General features: G+C 37.2%; 1 protein-coding gene across 1 annotated transcript in view; it reads left to right on the plus strand.

The window, feature by feature from the left end:
• Positions 1–17,771, plus strand: part of LOC105467475 (PDZ domain containing 8) — a 102,495-nt gene that overhangs the window by 41,762 nt on the left and 42,962 nt on the right. The window lies entirely within an intron of this gene.

Consider the following 17,771-nt stretch of genomic DNA (forward strand, 5'->3'; position numbering starts at 1 on the left):
TTTGGTAGTGGTGGGTTTTTTTTACATTTACTGTATATTTACCATTTCTGTTGCCTTTTATTTCTTCTTTTGTATCAAAATTGTCATCTGGCATTCCTTCCCTTTACCCTGCAGAACTTCCTTTAGCACTTCTTGTTATGTAGGTCTGCTGGCAACAAATTGTCTCATTTTTTGCTTACCTGGAAATTTACTTTCCTTTCATCTGTTCCTTCAGCACTTTGACTATCTCAATCCCATATTCTGATGAGAAGTTAGCAACTTGTTTTATTCTTCCTCCGTATGTAACATGTTGTTTTTCTCTGGCTGCTTTCCAACGTTTTACTTTATGTTTGGCTTTCAGCACTTAGACCATGTCTAGGGGAGCTTTCTTTGTGTTTTTTCCTGCTTCCATTTCAGTTAGCTTCTTGGACATATGAATTAATGTTTACAACCAAATTTGGGGGCTTGAGCTATTCTTATTTTTTCAATTGTTTTGGCCTTTTTTTCCACCTCTCTTATTCTAGATTACATATTATGTTGGGCTGTTTCATTTTCCCATAGGTCCCCTGAGGTTTGGTTTGTTTGCTTGTTTATTTGTTTCTTTAAATTCTTTTTCTCTGTATACTTTGGCTTGAGTAATTCACGTGATCTTATTTCAAGTTCACTGAGTCTTCTCCTATCTCCAGTTTTCTGTTGAGCTCATCTAGTGAATTTTTAATCTCGTTTATTATACATTTTTGCTCTAGAATTTCTGTTTTGTATAGTTCTCATTTCTATGTTGATATTTCCTATCTGTTCACTCATTATGTTTTCCTTTAATTCTTTGAACAAATGTTCTGTCAGTTTTTATATATATGTATAATTGCTGCATTGAAGCCTCGATCTGCTAAATCTAACATCTGAGCACATCAGGAGTCTGTTTTGTTTTGTTTTGAGACAGGATCTTGCTTTGCCACCCAGGCTGGAGTGCAGTTACGTGATCATGCCTCTCACCACAGCCTTGACCTCCTGGGCTCAAGTGATCCTCCTGCCTCAGCCTCCTAAGTAGCTGGGACCACAGCATGTGCCACCAACACCTGGCTAATTTTTTGTATTTTTAGTAGAGAAAGGGTTTCATCCTGTTGCTTAGGCTAGTCACAAACTCCTGGGTTGAAGCAGCCCACCTGCCTCAACCTTCCAAAGTGCTGGGATTACAGGCATGAAACCCTGTGCCCTGCCTGCAGCTGCAGTTTTTTGATAATTGAAATATTAATCTTAAAGCAGGCTTCTGTCTACATTTGGAAGGTTTTCATTGTCTTTAAATGTGATTAAAAAATTTTTTATCCAGTTTTTATAATTACAATCTGTGGGAGAATTTGAGTGACTACTTCACTACTGTTAAAGTGTTGGCCACCTCATTTTGTTGTACATGTTGTTGAATTTTGCTTTTGTTTTCCTCATTGCTTTTTGTCCTTTTATGGGGGGGGTTTGGGGAGACTTAAAACGGTGCCACCACTCTTGACATCATTCTAGAACCCGAAATACATAGTTTTACATTGACCTTTTAAGGCAAAGAAAATCATTTAATTATGTGATTAAATTCTTTTTTAGTGTTGTCACCTGGTCTTGATTCACATATTAGGTGTGAAGCATTTTCAAGGTAGAAGTTTGACAGAAGAGAGAAATAGGGAATTAATCCTTTAAATAGCATTATGTTCATATTTTAAAGTGAAATGTTTAGTTCTGTAGGGGAGGCTGTTAATATTATGAACTTTTGAAATTCATTTACAAGAGGAGCTGTTTTAGGAGTTATAACTTCAAAATATTTCCAGTTTGCATTTGTCTGTGAATCCCGTTTATTTTAGCATTGAGTTTGATTAATTTGGTTATTTTGGCTTGAGTATAACTTAAAAAAATCCATCTGAAGCAAATAAGGCTAAATAATATATTTGCTTTTTTCCTGAGTAGTTGTTATGTGGGTGCTTCTTTTATTACCTGCCTTTATTTTAATGTTTTGACATTTTTTAAGGAAAAATATCTAGCTAAATCTGAAGATATTTGGGGCATGGCTCTACAAATAATTGTATTATTAGTTGTACTTATTTATTATCTGCAATATGTAGATACTTTACTGCATTTATTAATTCCAGCTCTCAAAGCATCTTTACAAGATTAGTGTTATTATATCCATTTTATGGATGAACTGAGATCCACAAGTTCCTTGCTCAGTAGCACTGGAATTTGAATCTAGTCTAACTCCAGAGTTCCTCAGTCTTTCTGTAATCTTATTCTGCCTCCATATCCTTTTTTTTTTTTTTTTTTTTTTTTGAGATAGAGTCCGCCCTGCTGCCCAGGCTGGAGTGCAATGGTGCAATCTCCGCCCACCACAACCTCTGCCTCCCGAGTTCAAGTGATTCCCCTGCCTCAGGGCTCAAATAGGTGGGATTACAGGCACTGGCCACCCACCTAATTTTTGTATTTTTAGTAGAGACGGGGGTTTCATCATGTTGGCCAGGCTGGTCTCAAACTCCTGACCTCAAGTGATCTGCCTGCGTTGGCCCCACAAAGTGCTGGGATTACAGGCGTGAGCCACCACGCCTGGCCCATATCCTTTTTCAAAAAAAACCTTACAGAGAGGCCAGGTGCGGTGATTCACGCCTGTAATCCCAGAACTTTGGGAGGCCGACATCACCTGATGTCGGGAGTTGAGACCAGCCTGATCAACATGGAGAAACCCCGTCTCTACTAAAAATACAAAACTGAGCCGGGCGTGGTGGCGCATGCCTTGTAATTCCAGTTACTCGGGAGGCTGAGGCAGGATAATCACTTGAACCCAGGAGGCGGAGGTTGAGGTGAGCCAAGATGGCGCCATTGCACTCCAGCCTGGGCAACAAGAGCAGAACTCCGTCTCAAAAAAAAACTTACAGAATAAAAATTATTTTGGTTCTGAAAACTTTTATAGTATGTTAGAAGTGTAGGTTTTGGAAATTTTTAACATTTTTTAGGGCAGCGCATTATTTTTAAAATAAATTACCTTTTCAGAAAGATCCAGGGATGCAGAGTGCATAATAATGAAGTACTTTTTAGTTGAAGGCTGAAGTTCTGTTTTGTTTTGTTTTGTTTTCTTGGAGGAAGCGATAAGAGGAAATTAGCTCAAGCATAAGACATTTAAATTTGTATAAAGGAAAAGTTGAACCCAAAATGAATGCTTTTGAAAATCAGAAGGAATTACTTGGAATTGTTGCTGAATATTATTCCTCCAAGTTTTTTTTTTTTTTAATTTTATTATTATACTTTAAGTTCTAGGGTACATGTGCACAACGTGCAGGTTTGTTACATATATATACTTGTGCCATGTTGGTGTGCTGCACCCATCAACTCGTCAGCACCCATCGTCTCATCATTTACATGTCAGGTGTAACTTCCAATGCCATCCCTTCCTCTTCCCCCCTCCCCATAATAGGTCCTGGTGTGTGATGTTCCGCTTCCCAAGTCCAAGTGATCTCATTGTTCAGTTCCCACCTATGAGTGAGAACATGCGGTGTTTGGTTTTCTGTTCTTGCGATAGTTTGCTGAGAGTGATGGTTTCCAGCTGCATCCCTACAAAGGACACAAACTCATCCTTTTTTATGGCTGCATAGTATTCCATGGTGTATATGTGCCACATTTTCTTAATCCAGTCTGTCACTGATGGACATTTGGGCTGATTCCAAGTCTTTGCTATTGTGAATAATGTGTGCATGTGTCTTTATAGCAGCATGATTTATAATCCTTTGGGTATATACCCAGTAATGGGATGGCTGGGTCATATGGTATTTCTAGTTCTAGATCCTTGAGGAATCGCCATGCTGTTTTCCACAATGGTTGAACTAGTTTACAGTCCCACCAACATTGTAAGAGTGTTCCTATTTCTCCACATCCTCTCCAGCACCTGTTGTTTCCTGACTTTTGAATGATTGCCATTCTAACTGGTGTGAGATGGTATCTCATTGTGGTTTTGATTTGCATTTCTCTGATGGCCAGTGATGACGAGCATTTTTTCCTGTGTCTGTTGGCTGTATGCATGTCTTCTTTTGAGAAATGTCTGTTCAAATCCTTTGCCCACTTTTTGATGGGGTTGTTTGTTTGTTTCTTGTAAATTTGTTTGAGTTTTTTGTAGGTTCTGGATATTAGCCCTTTGTCAGATGAATAGATTGCAAAAATTTTCTCCTGTTCTGTAGGTTGCCTGTTCACTCTGATGGTAGTTTCTTTTGCTGTGCAGAGGCTCTTTAGTTTAATTAGATCCCATTTGTCAATTTTGGCTTTTGTTGCCGTTGCTTTTGGTGTTTTAGACATGAAGTCCTTGCCTATGCCTATGTCCTGAATGGTATTACCTAGGTTTTCTTCTAGGGTTTTTATGGTATTAGGTCTAACATTTAAGTCTCTAATCCATCTTGAATTAATTTTCGTATAAGGAGTAAGGAAAGGATCCAGTTTCAGCTTTCTACTTATGGCTAGCCAGTTTTCCCAGCACCATTTATTTCCTCCAAGTCTTTAAAGCTATGTAAGTCTGTGTAAATTTAGACATAACTCTACTAGATGAACCAAGTTCCTGTAAAGATTTTGAGACTATGTTTGCATTTATTATTTACTTGACATCCTGTATGCATTTAAATAAAAGTTGAGTGATGTTTTCCGTTAGTTTTTATAAATTTCTCTCAGATACAAAGAATCTTCCGTATAATTAGGTTGCTTTTAACTAGATGCAGACTTTTCAAAAGATTCCGAATTTGGAATTTCTCCCTCCTATGTTTATGTAGGTTCTCTTTTCTTCCCCATATCCTTTTCCCTAAGGTCGTGATGCTGGAAAATAGCCTTGTTTCTTTTGTAATTGTATACATCCAGTACTGTTTCATATTACCAAATATGGCACCTTAATTCTTCTGATGTCTGAATTGTAAAATAATGTGAGAAAACTAAGTACGAATACAGCTGACATAACACCAGTGCTCTTTTTTAAAATGCCATACTCCAAAATGTTTTAAATGCTGTATTGGTATGCTACACACTCATATAATACCTTCAGGAAAAATGAACTGTGGTCAGAAAATAATTTAAAAGAGGATTGTGTCTTTGATAATCAGTGCTTTTAATGTATTTTATTTGCAGGTAGCATTTATGATTTTAACCAAAAGATAGCTGCCTTTATTTTCTCTGTCAAAATTTTTTCAACTCATTTGTCTCAACTTATATAGTCCAGACTTTTCATTTATTAGCTATGGAATGTCTGACATGTTACTCAACCTCTCTGTGTTCAGTTTTCTAATGTGTAAATTAGGGGTAATATTATCTATTTCCTTGAGTAATTGTGAAAATTAAATGGAGTAATAAATGTAAAGCTCTTAGAATTGTCCCTACAGTAAATGTTAACTGCTTCAACTATTACTGCTGCTACCACCACCACTACTGCTTCCGCCACTACCACTAGTCATTCCAACATCAACAGTGAATGCATTTTGTCTAAGTACTATGATGAATACAAAAAATCTGGAGCTCAGTGTCTGCCCTCTAGAAACTTAAAATGTAGTTAGAACTAACAGACAAAAGCAAATGCATAAATAAGTCAACTATATGAGGCTGTCTAATTTGAATTGAGGCTTAAGTGATAGGTAGTATAGAAACTTAGTGCAAGGAAGAAGTATTTTTGAATTGAGACTACCATGCAAAACTTCATGGATAAGATACAGGAAGATAGATGGATTGTAGATTTTAGGTAATTGGAAAAAGAGCCATAAAAGAGAATTAAAATTGTAAAGTATTTTCCACGTCTTGTCTGAATGAAGTGTAGATGTCTCAGGACCAAATTTACTGGCAAAAGAAGTTACAATGGTGATCCTTTAATCAGAGAGAAGTTATTGAAGGTGATATTAAGAAAAATCTGCATATTTATGGAGTAGATTGTATATATAGAGATTGGAGCCCCAGAGACAAATTTAAGAGGTGTTGTGGGTTAAAGGTGAGGAGGTACATGCCTCATAGATACGTGTTAATAGGAACAGGAAGGAAGGGACACATGGGATAACTAGGACAGGGTTTAGTGAGTGACTGAATATATGGTTGAGTTGATAGGCAGGGGAGGCAAAGGAACTCTAAGGATCTGAGTGTAGGAGAGTTATGTATCCATTGATATTGATTTGCTCAGCAAGTACTGATCATTTTCTGCATGTTGTAGGATAGAAAGAACAAGACACAGTTGCCTTCCAGGACTGGAGGGGGAAATAGAGGTACTCATTTCAAAAGCAGATGAATTTGATTTTACATATCTTAAGTAGTAAGGTGTGGTTAGATTTCCCTGTAGGAGTGTTCTGCAAACTCTTGGGGTTTTAGAGGTAGCAGGGGGAAAATGAGGACTGTAGATTAGATTTGGAAGTCGGGAAAATTGAGGAAAATTGAGTTCTGCATGAGGATGTTTCTGAGGGGGGTGGGGAATAGAGAGGAGGTGAGCAGGTATAAAAGGTCAACGAAGCCTGACTCTCTTAACAACAGGTGAAGTGGTATTTGATCCCCTTCAGGTGCAGGGTTTTCCTTTCAAATTAAATTTAGTCACCAAAGGGAAAAAAAAAAGAAAAAACAGATTTTTCCCTCCCTCCCTCCCTCCCTTCCTTCGTTTCTTCCTTCCCTCCCTCTCTCTTCCTTTCTTGAGACAGGGTCTCATTCTGTCACCCAGACTGGAGTGCAGTGTCTTGGTCTTGCCTCACTGCAACCTCCACCTGCCAGGCTCAAGCAATCCTCCCACCTCAGCCTCCCGAGTAGCTGGGACTACAGGCATACACCACCATGCCCAACTCCTTTTTGTATTTTTTGTAGAGACGGAGTTTTGCCATGTTGCCCAGGCTAGTCTTGAATTCCTGGCCTCAAGGTATTCACTTACTTTGGCCTCCCAAAGTGCTGGGATTCCAGGCACGAGCCACCATGCCCCACCATTTTGTACTTTTCTTTGTAGAAATGACTTTCTTATAGCAGGAGCATTGGGAATTACTTTCGTTTTCTCAGTGGTTTGATCTTTAATCCATTTATACCTAGTCTTCCATTATTGGACCTCTAAGCTTGTGGGAGTTATTTATATCCTACTACTCAACGTCATCGCCAAGGTCTGATTTTTCACAAAAAATTTTGCAACCTCCAGTATAAATGGGTTAATCACATAAACAATCTTAATGTGTTTCTAGGTGGTGTTTGTATTTGTGCTTACTGGAAGGTTTCAGCATACCTTTGCCTTTAAAAGAATACTTTGAACTTGCTAAGAAATTTCACAGAGGTAATAGCTGTTTCAGGAGATAGAGGGCAATTTAGAGGAGATAAAAGGCAATTTCTTTTGCTTTTTTGTTTAATAGTACTGACTTCCCTTTGGAAGTAGTAATAGTAGACATTTATTTATACTCATTTCTTGCTTATTTAACACATGTTGATTGTTTATATTTATGCAAAATATTTATTAGCCAGTGATTGTTACTACTTGCTTCTGGTCATTATATAATTTGAATGGAAAGCCTATCTTTGTTTAAGATTGAACTGTAAGAAACGTGAAATGAAAATTGACCCTTTTGTTTAAATGTAGAGATTATAGTTCATCTTAAGCTAAAGCAAATGTCTTCTATATTCACCTAACTGGCTGGTACTCACGTTTCCAGTGGAAACTCCTTTCTGGCATTTCTTCAGAAATTTCCATATTTTTCAAATATCAGGAGGAGATATCAGTCAAGGCCTGGTGCTGTGGCCCACCCTATAATCCCAACACTTTGGGAGGCTGAGGAGGGAGGATTATATTTAATTATAGATCTAATTGGCTTTTATTCATGATTCATGAATTAAGATAGCTTCTGTTCTGCAAATAGAATGAAAACTCCCACTGGGCAATGGCAAAACTGTGGGTTTGGTAGGGTAGAAACAAGGAAACAGAACAATAGAAAAAAAAAAAGAACTGATTGGTTAACATAAGTTACTTTTTGGTGAAGAGAGTTTGACGCAACATAGTGAGACCTTCTCTCTACAAAAACATAGAAAAAAAAATTAGCTGGGCATGGTGGCTTGTGCCTGTAGTCCCAGTTATTCCAGAGGCTGAGGTGAGAGGATTGCTTAATCCTGGGAAGTCAAGGTGGCAGTGAGCCATGATCACACTGCTGCGCTCTAGCCTGGGCAACAGAGCAAGACCCTGTGTCCAAAAAAAAAAAGAGTGATCTTAAAAAATCAGGAAAATGCAGGGGAGGAGGGAATATTGTAATTCTTCTGAGAATTAAAGCTTGGCAGTCAACATAGAAACACTGCTGGTTGAAGGAATCCATTGATGTCAGGTCAAAAGCAGGCACCAAAAGCACTGACATAGGGAATTAGGTCCCAGAAACCAAATCTGGAACTTGTAGGAGAGAAGCAATCACATTCTGAACAGTTAATCTTGAGTATAACTTTGGTAATGGGAATCATTCTTGCAAATAAAATAATTAAGTTTGTGCACATATTATACTTTATATTAATCCTAAGAAATCCTTTTTTTTTTATTCCCAAGAAATAAGTTTTGAAGCAAAACAAATCCTTAATTTGGCAGATTTGACAGATGCTTCTCTGTAGTGAAGCTAACCTTTGTAGGAGACACTCTAATTTTATTAGAGTGATGATAGTGTTTGTTGGTGTTTTCCAGTATTTGAATATCCACTTAAAGCTACAGCTCTTTATATATACTTCAACAGAAGAAATGTAAAGAGAAGATGTGAATGTTGCATAATTCTGTGACGGAATAAAAAAGTAATCTAAAAATCAGAATTAGTAAAAGCCATATCCATTTCAAAGGTAAAACCAAATTCAGAAAAATTGGACAAAATATTTTCATGGAAAAAAGTAAACATACGTGAAGCAACGTGTACCCTGACGCCTGTCAAAAGACAATTATAAACATTTACTTATAGATCGAATTGGCTTTTATTCATGATTCATCCATCAGGACAGCCTCTGTTCTGCAAATAGGATGAAAACTTCCACTGGACAATGGCAGAAAGAATAGTAGGTTTGGTAAGGTGGAAACAAGGAAACAGAACAATAGAAAAAAAACCTGATTGGTTAACATAAGTTACTTCTTGGTAAAGGTTAAAGCACAGGGGACTGACTTATGCTAACTCAGGTAGACTGGAATCACCTATTTTGAGGAAAAACTAGTCTGTTTTTGGAATCTATTTGCTTGTATGACATTTAGCATTAAAATGACTCTATTTTGGTTTGGTCTGTTTTGTTAGGGCTTAATGCAGGAGCTTAGTCCAAAACACTGGCCTCCCATAATTTTTGTTTAACAATTCCCCTCATTTGGTCACACTCTCACCTAGGTGAGATCCGTTAGTACCCCTAGGTGAGAGTGTGACCAAAACTTAGGGCATTAGTGCTACTTGCAGTTTCTATCATTCTGCATTGCCAGTTTCAACATGCCATTCATAGATTACAGTGTCCTCATGGTCACTCATTTCTTTGAGTTTTTGTTGTTCCAGCCAAGAGAGACCATTTGATGTTTGACCGATGGCTGCATATAAACATTCAAAGCATTTGAGAGAATACAGTGCATAGGGAGACTACTACTATCAGAAGGATAGTATGCAGAGTTTAGAGTATGTTCCCTAACCAAGGTCCCCATGAACCGAACCAGTCAAATCAGATGGATCAAAGAATGAGCTATATTAGAAGTCTACCCATTTTAACCAAGTTGCCTTTTGTTAATTTTTTGTACCTCAGTCTTTATAATACCAGATGTATATTTCTGTATGTAACAAGAAGTGTCTGCAACTGCACAGATTCCTCCTTGTTCAGTTAGTAGGTAGAAATTCTATTATCCAGCTTTCTATGACTGTGCTAATTTAAAACAAAGAGTGAGAACAAGTGGTTCTAGAAGTCTAACTCTATGCAAGGGACCGCTAGTTCAATTTGAACAAGCAGTTGTATTAGAGATGTTGCTAAAGATAACCACTAGGTATATTAATGGATCTCTTAGGTCATGTAAAGATTTGGGTTTGACGTAACAGATCCATCTCTTCATCAAGTTACCCACAGAAGCTGTTTGATTGTGGAATTTTGATTACAGCATTATCCTGCACCAAGCAAAAGAAGAAAGCTTAAGCAAGGCATTAAGAGAGGTAAGAGTCTCATGATAAGGAGGCTTGTTCCAAAGTCTTGGGAAAAGCTGTCCACAGCACAGAACTATCAACTTCTTGTCCTGGTTCACTTTTGTAATGTCTCTGGTTATGGCATAGGGTGATTTGCTGAACTCTGTGTGGCCCACACATTAGGTATGAAACTTGTCTCTTGAAATTTATATTGATTTGTCTAGCTTCACCGTATAGGGATTAAAGAACAGAGCAGTTATTATTCTTAGTTGGAGAGTTGTATGGAGCCAGATATTGGAGGTTTATTAGTCTGTTCTCATGCTGCTATGAAGAAATACCCAAGACTGGGTAATTTATAAAGAAAAGAGGTTTAATTGACTCACAGTTCTGCATGGCTAGGGAGGCCTCAGGATACTTACAATCATGGCAGAAGGGGAAGAAGAAGCAGGCACCTTCTTCACAAGGTGGCAGGAGTGAGATTGAGTGCAAGCAGGGGAAATGCCAGACACTTATAAAACCATCACATCTCATGAGTCTCACTCATTGTCACAAGAACAGCATGAAGGAAACCATCCCCACGATCCAATTACCTTCACCTGGTCCCACCCTTGACACATAGGGATTATAGGGATTACAGTTCAAGGTGAGATTTGGGTGGGGAGACAGAGCCAAACCATATCAGGAGGAAACTAGAAGAATCCAGGATCTAGTTCAGTCTATAGGAAGATAATAAAAACTTACAAATGAACTGAGCTACAATCTAACAGATAAAGTGTGGCTTTTTTTTCATAGTTTTGGCTGGGCATGGTGGCTCACACCTGTAATCTCAGCACTTTGGGAGGCTGAGACGGGCAGATCGCTTGAGGCCAGGAGTTTGAGACCAGCCTGGCCAATATGGTGGAACCCCATCTCTACTAAAAATACAAAAGTTAGCCAGGCATGGTGGCATGTACCTGTAATCCCAGCTACTTGGGAGGCTCAGGCACAAGAATTGCTTGAACCCAGGAGGTGGAGGTTCTAGTGAGCTGAGATTGCACCACTGCACTCCAGCTTAGGTGACAGAGCTAGACTCTGTCTCAAAAAAAAAAAGTTTGCTTTTCTGGAACTTTTTATAGGTAATTTCAAGTAAGACTTACAAGACTCTGAAGGCTGTGAAGCCAAACCCAGGACTCACCATTAAATGTCACCTATAGTACTTAATAGATTATGGTGTCTCCTTGAGGTCCCAAAAATATCCTGAGTTTCCTGGGCCTGTCAGGAAGCGACATTCTTCATCCCCCCTGTAAGACCACCAGCTGAGCTGTTGTATTCAAGGTACCAGACCAGTTTTTCCATGGTGGCAGTTGGGGAGAGGGGTGACAGAGGTGTTAATTGTGCCATAAAGTCAACTTTAATTCCTTGGAGTTGTCTGGTCATATCTGAAAATATGAGATTCCAGTCAAAGCTTGGTACCATTGCCAACTGTGTCCTTTTACAAGGAGAACAGATTCTTAAGAAACATATGTAAATGATTATATTGCCATAAAATTAAGAATACTCACTAATAGTTTCCAAAATCTGGAGGGATCAAATGGGATGAAAAAGTAAAGGTTTCAAATTTTGCTCACAAAAGCGAACTTTACCACACTGCTATAAGCTATAGATTAAAAGAAAAAAACAGTTTCTTTAAATCTGGAAAGCAAAACACTGAAGAATCAGCAATATTTAAAATTAAAAAATCATTAAAAAAATTCTCATCAGTTTATTCAGTTCCGTGTAATTTATTCTTATTCTGCCAGATCTTGGTAGCAGTTTCATGAAGCCATCAGTTTCTTCATTAGAGTTTTATAAATTCTTATCCAGGCCAATGGTATGATCTTAAAGTTATCAGAAACTTGTATTCCAGAGTACTTGTAATGAATCTTGACGAATAAGCAATTTTGGACTGGAACTGACTGCACATGCTTTAGGGAAGAACCAAAACCGTTGTCTGTGGATGATCGAGAGTTAGAATGGCCATGGCTAAAAATCTGATGAGAGTTCATTATAATCAGCAATTGACAAATTTGGTTATTGCTATAGCATTGTAACATTTAACATAATCAAAAATTATGACTGATAACTATTAGATTTCTAGTAATCTCATACAAATTTTGGAATACTCGTATCAATAACATACCCGTTAACATAATATAAAGAAGGTTTAGTATCACTTATTATTTGACAATGCTTCCCATATAATTTCATCACATAAGCCTAATTAGTTATCTCTCTTTCACAAGGTGAGAAATACAGTCTTTGGGTTTTCAGGGGCCCAACTAGGAAATTCCAAAATTAAGTTAAGGTCAAAGAGGCTTAATTTAGAATTTGATTTTGGTAAGTTTGTCAAAAATATCAAAATGTTTTAAACCTTAACTAAATATGATCTTGTTATGTATTTAATCGAGAAAGATTTTAAAGACAAGTACGGGTTATACAGTTGTCAACAAAAACTTAACTCTTTTAATATTGAGAAGACTCAAGTAAATAAATACCTAGTAAAAGATAACATGAAGCACTAACAATTATCTTGATAAAACACAAAATCTTTGTTTGCTAGGCAATTATTTAAAAAGCAAAGAAAAATCTTTCACTATTTCCTGTTAAGAACAGATCAGTCCTCCAAGAAAATTCTATAACTTTTCTTACCAAAAACACATATTGCTTGCTTCTTGCAGATTCTACAGCTTTCAAAATTTTTCATTTGACAATTTCCACATGGTTTTTTTTTCCCCTGTAAACTATCAGTCTTTCAGTTACCTGTTCCATTCCCCTAAGCAGTTGTTAACCTGGCAACCCTAAATTTGCACTTCCAAGGGATGATTCTTAGGTAAAACATTATAGAAATTTTTTTATCTCAGAGGCATGGAGAAAGAATGCAAATTTTTATAAGAATGAGCTTAGAGCATGTTGCCTGTTATCAGAGGTCGATTTGTCAGATGAACTACATTTTAAATCTGAGTATCTCCAAGTCTCATCTGGATGAACAAAGTATATATCTGCCAAAACTGAATTTGTTTCATTTTCCTCTGATTTTTTCTTGAGATTTCTCTCTAGAGAGTGGTGCTGAACTCTAGCCCTACCCTGACAGGCTTTTCAAAATAGACACTCTCTAGGAGAACCTAGACTGATTCAGGTGTGTCAGGTAGATGAGATGTAGATGGTGAATTATAGTAATTCACTATAGAATTTTACAAGGAAGTACACAGATGAACCTAGGAGAAAATTCAGAAGCTTGTTCTTAGGGACTTCCCTAGAAATTTTTTTGGGCAACGCTTTTTATACTGTCTTGGTTGTTTGCACAAGTGGCAATGTTTCTTTGGAAACTGCGACAGTAGGGTTCCTTTATTGTAGAAGCACAGGCCCAAAGGTCATTCTGGGTTGTTGGTTGCTCCTGTAATTGGAAGGCCGTAATTTGGAAGTCATTTGTTTCTTATTTTGCTCTAAGGTCCTCTTGAAATGTTCTGCTGTGATTACTAGTTTAGCTCAGTCCTGTAGCCTCTTGTCTTTTTTTTTTTTTGAGATGGAATCTTGCTTACGCGGGGCTATCTTGGCTCACTGCAACCTCAGCCTCCCGCATTCAAGCAGTTCTCCTGTCTCAGCCTCCTGAGTAGCTTAGATTACAGGTGTGCGCCACCACATCCGGCTAATTTTTGTATTTTTAGTAGAGACAGGGTTTCACCACGTTGGCCAGGCTGGTCTCAAACTCCTGGGCTCAAGTGATCTACCCGTCTTGGCCTCCCAAAGTGCTGGGATTACAGGTGAGAGCTACTGCTCCCAGCCTGTCTTTAGTCTTTTTTATGAGCCTGCATCAAGTTGGGGGAAGCTGGAATGCCTTACCAAAAGGGCTTCCAAGTGAATTTTCAAGTCAGTAACAGCTTCATATTTCTTTAGCATGCAGGTCTGGACGATAGACCACATAGTGCAAATGGGGAAACACTTTAGGAATGGCTTTCAGAAAGTCATTTGCAGTTTTGGGGGCTCTGCGTTGCCCGTAAGTAGATCCAGGGAGGGCTTGTTGGGCCACTGATACCATTCTCAGGAGAATACTGTTCTGCCTCTTACATTCATTTTTGTGCTTCCTCAGGTCCCTTTTGACAAAGTGTATTAGTTGGTAGAGGTTAGTAATAACAGGTCATAGGTTCCAATTAAGACCATGAATTCTTCAGAAAAATTTTGAAGTTCTTCCCTGGATTTAGAAAATTCTCTATGCTTTTGTCCAGGAGGTATAAGTTACTGGGGGATCATTTTGGAATTTTCAGGGGGTTTTATTTTATTAAAAAGCTGTTTAACTGCTTTTTCAGAAAAGAAATGTAGTTCAAACTGTTAGTAGACTTAATATCCAGGCAAAGTAGGATAGAGAGGAGCAATAGTAGTCAGGCCAGTCTTACTGTCCTTGGTATATGAGGATTATCTTGCATTTTTAGCTTTTCATTAGCTTTTTGCAGTGAATCTTTTGTAAAAGCTATTTTTGAATCCTGTTGTTTCTTTAAGGCTTCTGAATACCAATTAAAAGGAGAATCCCATTCTCTCTACCAATTAATTGGGAGGCTTGGGATTCAAGTACATTTCTTAGATGAACGGTCTTGTTCTTCTGGAACGGTCTTCATATGACCATTGTAATTCTGAATTATCTTTAATAAGATTTTGCCACTTCTGTAAGTATATGCAGCTTTCAGGCTTAATACTCATACATGTGAAAGTCGGGTGTAGCCAGAAGACCGAGTACTCAGCTCTTCAGAAATTAAGGATCCTATTTTTACATTGAGTCTTGGGTCTCCCAGAGCCAAGATAAAAACCTAAGAGGGATATGCCATGAGTTTGAGTCCTGTAATGCTTCTACAGTGTGCTTCATTGCATGGATATTTTCTTGTGGCTGCTGGGCAACTTTATGTTAACTGACCCATTCCCTGACCACGCTTATCTTCTCATGGTAGTCTTATTTTTTAGTGATGGGTTGCTCTAATAGCTCTTATGTGCCTCACCCATGTCCACCAGTCAGGTTATGGCTTTGGCTCTGACATTCCACTGATCAACCTAGCCAATGATTTTCCCATTTCTCTGTGAACCAGACACCTGAGGCCTCTATTACCTGAGTGTACAAGAAAAATGAAGAATATAGAACCAACGTAACTGCAAATTCTGAAAACTAGAGTTCGTGCCCCCTGCAGTAATAACCACTTAGTTCAACCACTGTCAGTTACCTTTAAAACTGCAGCTCTTGCCAGTGAGTCCTCAGCTACTGCAAATCCAAAAGTCAAGTGCCTTCTCACAGCACAGATTAACCCCAAACCACAGAGATCAGGGAACTCAGGGCAAAAGAAAGCAAAGCTTGTGAGAAACTTAACAATTTTCAGGGCTCCCTGAGGAAGACAGAGGACCCAAAAGGTGGCTCAGCAGCACCTTTTCCATGTTCCTCAAGAGGTCTCTGGGTCATGGGTCATCAGAAATCTCCTTCATGTCCCTTCATAGGGCCACCAGAACTGTCAAAAGACAAAACTACAACAAATTCAGTTATAAGTCTGTTTGGGCCTCTTATTTGGTTTGTTCTTACTAGGATCTAGTGCAGGAGCTCAGTATAATGGCCTCCCATAAAGTTTGTTTAGTGTACCCAACCTGGAGATGATTTTGGAAATACTCATTACAATTGAATGAATCAATAACAATTCAAAACAAAAACTTTTTCTGTGATATTTGTCACAAAACAAAAATGAAGAGTTTGAATAGGGCAGATAATGCTTTATATGCTTTAAATTTTTATTGTTAAGAATAGTATTAATATATATGGTTATTTTTCACAATTAATAATTTTTTTGAATTTATTTGGTTTTAAAGTACCCTTTTTATGTTTTCTGTTATCAAATATCTGTATCAAATAAAGAGCAGTTTTACATTTTATTGAAGTTTATAATCTTGTCACAATATATTGACTTATAACCATAATAAACCAATCATTTATTATTACATCTTTTCCACAGAAAAATGATTCATTATTTATTGTTATGATCATTCATTTTTTCTTTAAATTGTTTTATTGAGATGTAATTAATATACCATGCAATTCACCCATTTAAAGTATACAAGTAACTTTTTTAATATATTTACAGGACTGTATAACCACCGTCAGAGTTTAATTTTAGAATATTTTCATCCCCCTCAAAGAAATTCTTTATCCATTATCAGTAATCCCCATTTTCCTCTAGTACTCCTCCTGCAACCCTAAATAACTTTCTGTCTGTATAAATTTGCCTTTTCAAGATATTTTATATGAATGGAATCATACAATATGCAGTCTTTTATGACTGGCTTATTTCACTTAGAATTTTTTCAAGGTTCATTCATAGTGTATGTAGCATGTATTAATACTTCCTTTCATTTATTGTAGAATAATACTCATTATATGGATATGACACATTTTATTTCTCCCACTCATCATTTGATGGATATTTGGCTTGTTTCCACTTTTTGGCTATTAAGTATGAATAATGCTGCTGTGAACATTTGCATGCATGTTGTGTGAATATATGCTTTCATTTCTCTTGCTTACACACCTAGGAGTGAAATTACTGAACTTTGTGTTAACTCTGTGTTAATTTTTTAGGTAACTGTCAAATTGTTTTCCAAAGTGACTATATCATTTTACATTCCCATCAATGATGTATGAGGATTCTAATTTCTCCATATCCTCACCAATACTTGTTATTGTCTCTTTTATTCTAGCCAATCTAGTGGATAAAAAGTCATTTTGATTTGCCCTTCTTCAATGGCTAATGATGTTGAGCATCTTTTCATATGCTTGTTGACCATTTGTGCATCTTTGGAGATGTGCCTATTCGAATTTCTTGCCCATTTTAAAATTGCATTATTTGTCTTTTTATTGTTGAGCTGTAAAGAATTCATATGTTTTCTGGATACTAGGCCCTTATCAATTACTGGATTTGCAAACATTTTCTCCCATTCTGTGGGTTGTCTTTTCATTTACTTAAAAAATTTTTAACTTCGGTGAAGTCCTATTTATCTACTTTTCTTTTGGTAGTTATGCTTTTGGTGTTGGATTTAAGAAACCATTGCCTAGTCCAAGGTCAAAAAGATTTGCTTTTATGTTTTCTTCTAAGGATTTTATAGTTTTAGCTTTTATATTCAGGTTTGTGACCCATTTTGAGTTAATTTTTGTTAAATTTTTTATTACTCTTTCTGAAAGCATTTTTAAAGTGCTGTGAAAAATATGGAATAACTTATGATTACAGGGGAGAATTACTGAGAATTTTGCTTTTTCATTCCTGAGTTCTGAAGATTAATACCTGTCAGGAATCTGGGGACACTAGCTGGTACATTTTTCTCTGCATGATAGTAAAGGCCCTTAGGTAGTTTACTCTTTGAACAGTTGGTGGCAGCAGAGCTTTAATGAATGTAGATTCTCATTTTTTCCCCTAAACTTAGTATTTGATGTTTTAAGAATCCTGTATGTATTTGGACTGCCTTCTTTTTGATAATAGGTTGTTAGGCACTAAGTTTAACGTTCCTTTTAAGAGTATTTAAGAATTGTTTAGAGCTTAGAATTTTAGGGGTTTATTTTTGTTTGTTTTGGTTTGATTTTTCACCATGAGTTTGTTCAGGCTTCTGTTTGTGAGTCTAGTTTGTGGAGTATGGACATGATTTGCTTGAGGTCTTTAACTT

The sequence above is a fragment of the Macaca nemestrina genome, chromosome 9, assembly GCF_043159975.1.
Source record: "Macaca nemestrina isolate mMacNem1 chromosome 9, mMacNem.hap1, whole genome shotgun sequence".
Classification (NCBI taxonomy): domain Eukaryota; kingdom Metazoa; phylum Chordata; class Mammalia; order Primates; family Cercopithecidae; genus Macaca; species Macaca nemestrina.